The following is an 8750-nucleotide window of genomic DNA, read 5'->3' on the forward strand; positions in this document are numbered from 1 at the left end:
GACGCGGATAGTTTCGGTTTCGATGCTGCAGCGTTGGGCATGTGCACGTTCGGGTGGTTTATATTTACGGTCGGTGATAGGAAATAAACTTTCGCGCAACGCAATGTACAGAAACAAATAGGACATATTGAAAATTATATTATTTGGAGGCAAACGAGAAAGTGGTATCCGTAAAACGCGCGATGTTGGCTTGGAACTACAGTGCTTTCTGTGAAGTATCTTATGAATAATTAGTTCCCAACCAGTCACCCACACTCAATCACTCACATGTGATGCCGCCATCGTGTCCAATCTGTGCACTACGCACTACGCATTCACATTGAACAAAAAACGCGCGTTGCGGTCCATGTCGGAAAAAGACGAAGCAGTCACACAGGGCCCCCTTGGGGCCACCCGACGTCGACGTCTTCTCGGCGATCCTCGCGTTTGTCGAGAGAACACAACATTTTTTTTTTATTCGTCTGCTTTGTACATTTGGAGTTGCCTTGCCTTCCTCTCCACTGAATGGATGTGCAACGGCGATGATTATACAGGGTGCGGCCGTAAAAACTTTCAGATTTGGCACGCCTAGCAAAAATCGAATTTCGAACGTACATATCTGAAATTGGGCACGCGAACGTCATTTATTCCAAAGTTTTTTGCCTATTTTTTTCAGACGTCAACTCAGGAGTAGCAAATTATTAGAAAGATAACAAAAATGGCAGATACCCGCCCGTTCGCAGTCTGCTATCTGGTTCGCAACGCCGCTCCCAGGTGGCGCACTGAACGCAAAAACGCGGGAAACGCCGCACGAAAGGCTGGTGTCGGGCGAGATAAGCGCGATAAAAAGTGATTTGAACGAAATATATGAACGATTGTTGAAATTACCTGTTTTAAGTTAAGTTTTGACAGATCGTCATGCAAGCAAGAAGCAACACTACTCTTTTCTCCTAAACGCATCTCGATACAAGTCATCTGGTTCCCTCTCGCGTTCAATGTCACCGAAGTCCTCTTGGAAGGCAAAACAAGCACATAGGTGGTCACACGCGGGCGTACCGGGCCAGCTGAGTTTTGTCGACCACGCGCGATGGATCGTGCGTGGCCGGCGTGACGTCCGTGGTTTTACAGCGAAGCTGTTATGCGCGAGGATCTGGAGAAAAAGGCGTCCGCGGATGTTGACAGAAGACACCCCATTGGTCTTGGCAAGTACGAATAAATAAAAATAAAAGAAGGGGCAACCTATGTGAGTCAGCCTTCCTTGGCATTATTAGGCATCGTCCTCGAGGTCGTCCGAGAAGTCTTCCCCGAGGTCGTCCTTGAGGTCGTCCTCTAGGCATCGTCTAGACGTCGTAAAAATAACAGCTTCGCTGGTAAAGGGGCTCTACAATTTTTATTTTTTTTTTTATGATTTACGAAACACGCATTTCACTTTTCAGTTATGGCGAAAGCAAGCGGTGCCCCAATGAAAGAGAAAACGTGCTCAACAGCGATCATGTCATCGAGTGCAGCATTGCCCCAGAGCCGGCGATCAAAGCTCTCTGCAGACAGGGAACCGATGAAAACTGGAGGACCGTTCACACTCTTGCGATCTCTTAAAACAGGGTTCCTTGAAACATCTGGTGGTTAAACGTTTTTTTATTAATGAAAGGGTTATGTCAAGGCTTCTTGATAAATATCATCTAGCCTTCTTGAAACATCTAATAGCGAGTTCGTTTCACGGCACTCGTGCCCACGCGTGCCCACTCGCAGCGTGGAATGGGTTCGTTTCGGCCGGCACTCCACGAGTGGTTGCACTCTCCGAGTTCGTTTCAGCGCTGACACCCCACGCGTGCATGCACTCGCTGCACCGAGAAAATCGGGAGTGCGCCAAAATGCAATCCCGTCATGCCTCGCTCCGGTGGGGCCGGCGAGGAGCGGGAGCAGACGACGAGGGTTCGTCTGCTACGATGTGTCGCGGAACCGAACGAAAAAAAAAAGAGATTTTCTGATAGAAATCGCGTCCCGCGGGCAACGAAATCAAACGCGAGCTTGAATTGTGAGCGTCTGCTATTTCAGGAAGGAAGCAATTGACAACCCGTGATTTATTTGCAGGTTTTAAATCGCTCTGCTGCCGCACAAACGCTGAAATATACCAGTGTGTAAAGAAATGCTCAGAACAAACGCAACAGCGGCCCCCGAGATGTCTATCACCATCCGTGTGCGGGTGAAAAATTTAAAATTTGTCGACAAAACTCCCCCAGCAGAAACCTCTGACTGCCCAATAAGCATCAGAGAAAGCTAAAGATGGAGACTTTACCTGAGGATTGGGCAACATCATCATGTTTAACGTTTACCTACGTCAGCTAACTTGCCCCGTCGTATTTTGTTCGAGAAAGCTCTCGTTCTCGACGCCCTTACCAAGGCTAATATCTAATCCTGACGATCCAAATCGAAAGTCCCAGTTTTGCTGGATATTCCAACAGGCTAGTTTTAAGCCGTACCCTTTCAGTGGTTCACGAATAATACCATGCTCAAACGGATCAAGCTTCTGCTCGGACAGCATCATCAGTTTTCTTCAGTGTAAACGGTTATAAGAATTGAAAGATAGCAACCAGCTGCTTTGTAGACAGCTGGTTGCGGAAATTTACGCCGTCTGTAATTATCTCTACGGCAGCCTAGCTGCTTGAAGTCATCGCAACTATAAACTACAGGTTGCAGAGACCAACGTTTGTAGATAAACGTTGGTAGCGACTGCATTCTCGCATTCCCACGCATCACTCCGAACAGAAAAGCTCTAGTTTTGGTTTGAAGTCGGTACCTCTTCTACAACATAGATGGCGGCAGCGTCAGTCTTCTGCACTCGGTGCATTTGGCGAGTTCGTTTGAGTCCAGTTTTCCGTGCAACACTCTGTGAGTGCGATGCATTCTGGGAGAGAACTTGAACGGTGCCAGTGCGTGTGAAACGAACTCGCTATTACAACGAGAGGACACACTGGCGCCACCTATTGGATAGCAGTGTAAACTTGGTGGTCCTGCATATTTTCTATTTCTCTCGCGCATTATCCTTTCTTTCTTGGCTCGGAAAACTTCTGTCAACGTTATAAACGAGCCTTTCTTATAGGTATTACGCACATTTGACTTCGGAAATCCCGCAAAACCTTCGCTCTTGTGAAATGCAGTTCCAGGGTCACCGCATAGATGGCACCAGAGTGCCAGTGTGTCCTCTCGTCCTAAGAAATTTTAAGAGGTTTAACAAGTTTCGTCTCTCTCGGTCGTACTTGGTTGCAAGAGTGTGAAAGGGTGTTTATACCCCATTCAAAAGCATCTGCGGTAAGCATCAAGTGCGCACCATATTGCTACAAACAAATATGCAGCGAGTGCGGACACGATGCAGCGATTCCGAAATGCAGAACAGAACTCGTAGAGGCTGAGACAGGGCTTAGCAGTGGGAAAACGGGTGTGTTGGTATCGGTAATCACATATGAGGAAGGAAAACGGAAAAGGATGCACAAACATAACTTTCGTTGTATGTGTTTAAAGGGGCACTCACACCCCAAAGGTCGTATTTTTTTATTGCCTGAAACGATACAAGCTGTAATCAATAGACACGCAAAAAAAAAAAAAAAAAAATACCGCATCGCGTTTTTTTTTTTTTTTTTTGCTGTTTTGCGCGCGCGTTTTTTGATTTTTTTTTGGCGCTTTTCTCTCTGCTTCTCACCTCCTCGTTTCTTTTGATTTCTGACGCCAAAATCATGAAATTTAGAAGCTTTCTAGGCGACATATCTAAAACATTTAATAGCGGCAATCGTAAAACATGTTTTTAATAGCGAGTTCGTTTCACACGCACTGGCACCGTTCGAGTTCTCTCCCAGAATGCATCGCACTCACAGAGTGTTGCACGGAAAACTGGACTCAAACGAACTCGCCAAATGCACCGAGTGCAGAAGACTGATGCTGCCGCCATCTATGTTGTAGAAAAGGTACCGACTTCAAACCGAAACTAGCACCTTTCTGTTCCGAGTGATGCGTGGGAATGCGAGAATGCGGTCGCTACCAACGTTTATCTACAAACGTTGGCAACTGCAACCTGTAGATTATAGTTGCGATGTCTTCAAGCAGCTCGGCTGCCGTAGAGATAGTTACAGTAGGCGTAAATTTCCGCAACCAGCTGTCTACAAAGCAGATGGTTGCGATCTTTCAATCCTTATAACTGTTTACACTGAAGAAAACTGATGCTGTCCGAGAAGAAGCTTGATCCGTTTGAGCATGGTATTATGCGTTAATCACTAAAAGGGTACGGCTTAAAACTAGCCTGTTGGAATATCCAGCAAAACTGTGACTTTCGATTTGGATCGTCAGATTAGATATTAGCCTTGGTGAGGGCGTCGAGAACGAGAGCTTTCTCGAACAAAATACGACGGGGCAAGTTAGCTGACGTAGGTAAATGTTAAACATGATGATGTTGCCCAATCCTCGGGTAAAGTCACCATCTTTAACTTTCTCTGATGCTTATTGGGCAGTCAGAGGTTTCTGCTGGGGGAGTTTTATCGACAAATTTTAAATTTTCCACCCGCACACGGATGGTGATAGGCACCCCGGGGGCCGCTGTTGCGTTTGTTCTGAGCATTTCTTTACACACTGGTATATTTCAGCGTTTGTACGGCAACAGAGCCATTTAAAACCTGCAAATAAAGCACGGGTTGTCACTTGCTTCCTTCGTGAAATAGCAGACGCTCACAATTCAAGCTCGCGTTTGATTTCGTTGCCCGCGGGACGCGATTTCTATCAGAAAATCTTTTTTTTTTTTCCGTTCGGTTCCGCGACACATCGTAGCAGACGAACCCTCGTCGTCTGCTCCCGCTCCTCGCCGGCCCCGCCGGAGCGAGGCATGACGGGATTGCATTTTGGCGCACTCCCGATTTTCTCGGTGCAGCGAGTGCATGCACGCGTGGGGTGTCAGCGCTGAAACGAACTCGGAAAGTGCAACCATTCGTGGAGCGCCGGCCGAAACGAACCCGTTCCACGCTGCGAGTGGGCACGCGTGGGCACGAGTGCCGTGAAACGAACTCGCGAACGCGCTACGGCCCTTCTTTTCGAAATACCAAAAATCGGAGTCCGTTGTGATGTCGCCTCCTGGATTTCTATCCTCTCTCGGAAAACATGGCGGCGCTCGACACATGTAGCAGAAGGTGATCGGTGAGTCGGGGAATCGGACAAAGTGGTCTTTTTTTAGGTGCTTGGCGACCTCTCAGATTTGGAAAAGGAAATCGTCAAACGGTCGAAACAACTGGGTTTGGTGTCTGTGTATCGTAGTTTCGGTTGACTCCGCCGGGGCAGCGTCGTCTGCTCGAAGCGATAGGCAGCACGGCACGCGCGCAGGAAACCGATTTCCCGGTACGCCGGCGCTCTTTTCTCCCGCTCCTCACATCTTCGCTTCGGGTCGTGACTCGTGGTGACACGTTTCGGAGCGGAGGCGTGAAAGAAACTCGACTGGCAGGACCCCTCAATAATTGACGTCACTTCACCGGCGCGGATTGCGCGGGAACTTCAAATTCGACATTTGGAATTTTTTTATTTTTTTTATTTCACAAACACTGAATTCCCATGTTTCAATTAATTTATTATTAATCAATTAATAAGACAGGTAGGAAACGCCAGAAAGCCAAGGTGGAGTGGTGTAGAGGTTAGCACACCCGACCGGACATTGGGAGGCCCAGAGTTCAAATCCTGGCTCCGCCGATTTTTGGCTTTCGGCGGGTTCCTGAAAACTTTGATTCTTTGATTCATTTGATTAAGTACGGTTCATTCATCTGCACATATTCGTTTATATATATATATATATATATATATATATATATATATATATATATATATATATATATAAATTGGCGATTGAATTAGCGTGTGACAATAAAAAAATTGAATTAGTGTGCCATCATGTGTGTGTTGTGTATGTGTCATCTGTGTTCAAATTTCTTGTCTCTGCTAAAATGTATAATACGCGTGCAAGAATACGTGTGCAAAGGTGAAATAAGCGTTGTTCATATGTGAATGTAATCAGCGTGGAAACGATCTACCCCAGCGAGAACATATTTTTTACCAATTTCGAATTTAACGTTGGTTAGCGTCACCTAGGTGTGTAAGGGCGCAATTTAGTAATAAATGAGGTAAGGGCGCAACATTTAGTCCCAGTGGCCTAAATGGATGGGTGCAAAAGTTAGTCCTGAGGGTTCAACTTTGAGGGACTAACGGTAGGGGAGAAAAGGTTGCTCTTGTTAGCGTTGCTCCCCTAGGGGAGCAATGGTTGTGTCAGCTCATTTTCTCCCTTGACGGAGAAAGTCACGCTCCCTTTTTTCTTAGAGTGTATGAACTAGCCATGAACCAAGACTGATCAAGACTTCAGATTGGGCGAGTTGACACTCCTGCCGAACACGGTGCTGCTGTTGAAGTAAAAGTAGAAGCCGAAGTTTATCATGCGTTAGTGAGCGCTGTGTGAGTGTTTTTTTTTTGTGTGTGTGTTTAGAAGCTTGAGTGACAGTTTTTTGAGTGCGTCGTAACGTCGACCAACATAAGACTTACCATGAAGACTGCGCAGCGCGTGCGGTAGTCCTTGGCGTTACCTATGCCCCTTGTCGCCCCTGTCGGACTGCGGCTAAAGCCCCTCTATCCTGGGAAGAGTGGCGCCATTCATTGTTGTAGAAATGCTCGAGGCACGTGCCGCGCGCCACTTCTGGGAAATTCATGGCGTCTGAAATCTGGCTCAGGGCTGCGCTGTGCCGCCATGGTCTTCCCAAGGGCTGCACGCTGCACGTGCCTCGTGCATCCGCGCACCTTGCGCTACTTTTGAAACATGAAGGGACTTTAACTGCGGCTGGGGCTGGCGGGTGTTGTGTTCGGTGGTGGGCCGGCTGGGAATTGTGTGGCGTCTTGCGTCGACAGCACGTTAGAGCCTGACGCAGCACTGTCTCTGGCGGACTCATTACTAGACCGGGCCGGCCGGGGCTTTGGTCGCCTTCCGTGAAAGGAGAAATGATGTATAGCTTGACTTTCCTCAACCAACATCCCTCCCCTTTTTTGTTCCTTCCTCTTCCTCCTCTTCCTTTATTTCCTTTCGTTGATGCATACGTATGCACTTACGGGTCCCAGGTTGGGTACACAAGCCATTCCGGTATTGGCAGCGTTTGCGCAGTCGCCAGGATTCGAACCTGTGCGGAAAGACCCCAGTGTATATCTAGTCCATCGCCTTAACCACTCGGCCACGACTGCAGGACGACTAGGGGCCTCTGGGATGTGGTAGTAACTCAAGAGCTGGAGATGTCACGGATGAAACGTTACATGTAGCCGCTCAACAGGAGAAGGCGCTGCGGCCAAATGCGTATATAATCGCGTTAAACTTAGCATGCATTGGCTCAACGTTTATAGACGAGAGGGCGCTGCGGTCAAATGCTCAAATGCGTATATAACCACGTTCCATACCACACATTCTCTTTCTGACATGGATGAAAACAAACGAAAGGCTCGACATGCTGCGGCTCAGCGTCTACGCAGACAAGCACCACCAGAGCTTCGCCCCAATCAAAATCAATCACCACGTGGAGATGCGGTAATTTTTGTATTAGTATTTGCGCCGTATATTTTCCTACAGCGCAAGACCAAAACGATCTTTTAGCTTCCGCATCAGAAAAGCTACAAATATTTCGAGGAGTTTTTTTTTTAGGTTCCACATTAATGTGCTGCCCACGGACTTGTAGATCCCTCTCAATGGTTTCCAATCTAAACTGTTAGAAGTTCCAGATTTTGATACACAAGAAGCTACGAACGAATCTATACAGGGCGTTTCCGAGAGCTGCTCGGGCGTAAAAAATTACGTATAAACAAGCCAAATAAACTGAGTGTAATTAAACTCTTCGCAAATGTGACTTTAGATGGTGCAATTATCATACTGAAATTTTGTAGGTGTAGGTTGCAGAGGAAAGAAAAAAGTGCGAGAAAAGAAAAACTTATTATTTTCCATAGAGGGAGGAAAACAAAAGCAAACCGCCGGACTGACGCTGTTTCTCATATACAACACCACGTGGTACAAAAGCTTTAAAGCTTTTGAAAAATGAATATTTTAAAGGAGATCCAGCGTATCTGAGCGTGTGTGGTATAGGACAGGTGAGTAGAGGCGTGAACCACATGTTTTATTTCCTTTTTCTCCCGTTTTACGGCAAATAGTTTATTTCTTGTATTTTCTCCTCAAGCTATACACTTAAGCAATTTGAGTAAACCCTGAACCGGCTCCGAATATCTAAAGCCGGGGTCGCACTGCATCATGCAAAAGACAGTCGGCATACCGATTCAAACGCGAGCCACCGCGAGATCCGTACTTGGAATATTCCGCGTGGCAATGAATTCAAGGAGAAACTTGGCACGCGGCATTCGAACCACGGATATTGCATGCGGTGACGCGTGTTTTCAGACTCTGCTTTGTCTGATGTATGAGCAGTGTGACCTCTGCTTCAGACGCGCGCGACGGTTCTCGCGACGTTCAGAAGAGCATGTCGTCCTTAGGGTGCCTTCATGTGCGAGGACATTGAGGCACCCTAGTCGTCCTCATCGTGCATCTTGCATATTACACCATACCATAATCACCATTACTGGACGCGGCACCACGTCCAGACTGGTGCTTGAAGGCCAACCGGTAGGGGCCTCTTGCCTTTCTGCCAACTCCCGACTCTCCCGAGCCAAATAAACGAAATAAAATGAAACGATAAACAACGCACCACCCAAAGACCGCTTCGTGGGAAGTT

The sequence above is a fragment of the Ixodes scapularis genome, unplaced genomic scaffold (genome assembly GCF_016920785.2).
Source record: "Ixodes scapularis isolate PalLabHiFi unplaced genomic scaffold, ASM1692078v2 PGA_scaffold8__174_contigs__length_109621045, whole genome shotgun sequence".
Taxonomy (NCBI): Eukaryota; Metazoa; Arthropoda; class Arachnida; order Ixodida; family Ixodidae; genus Ixodes; species Ixodes scapularis.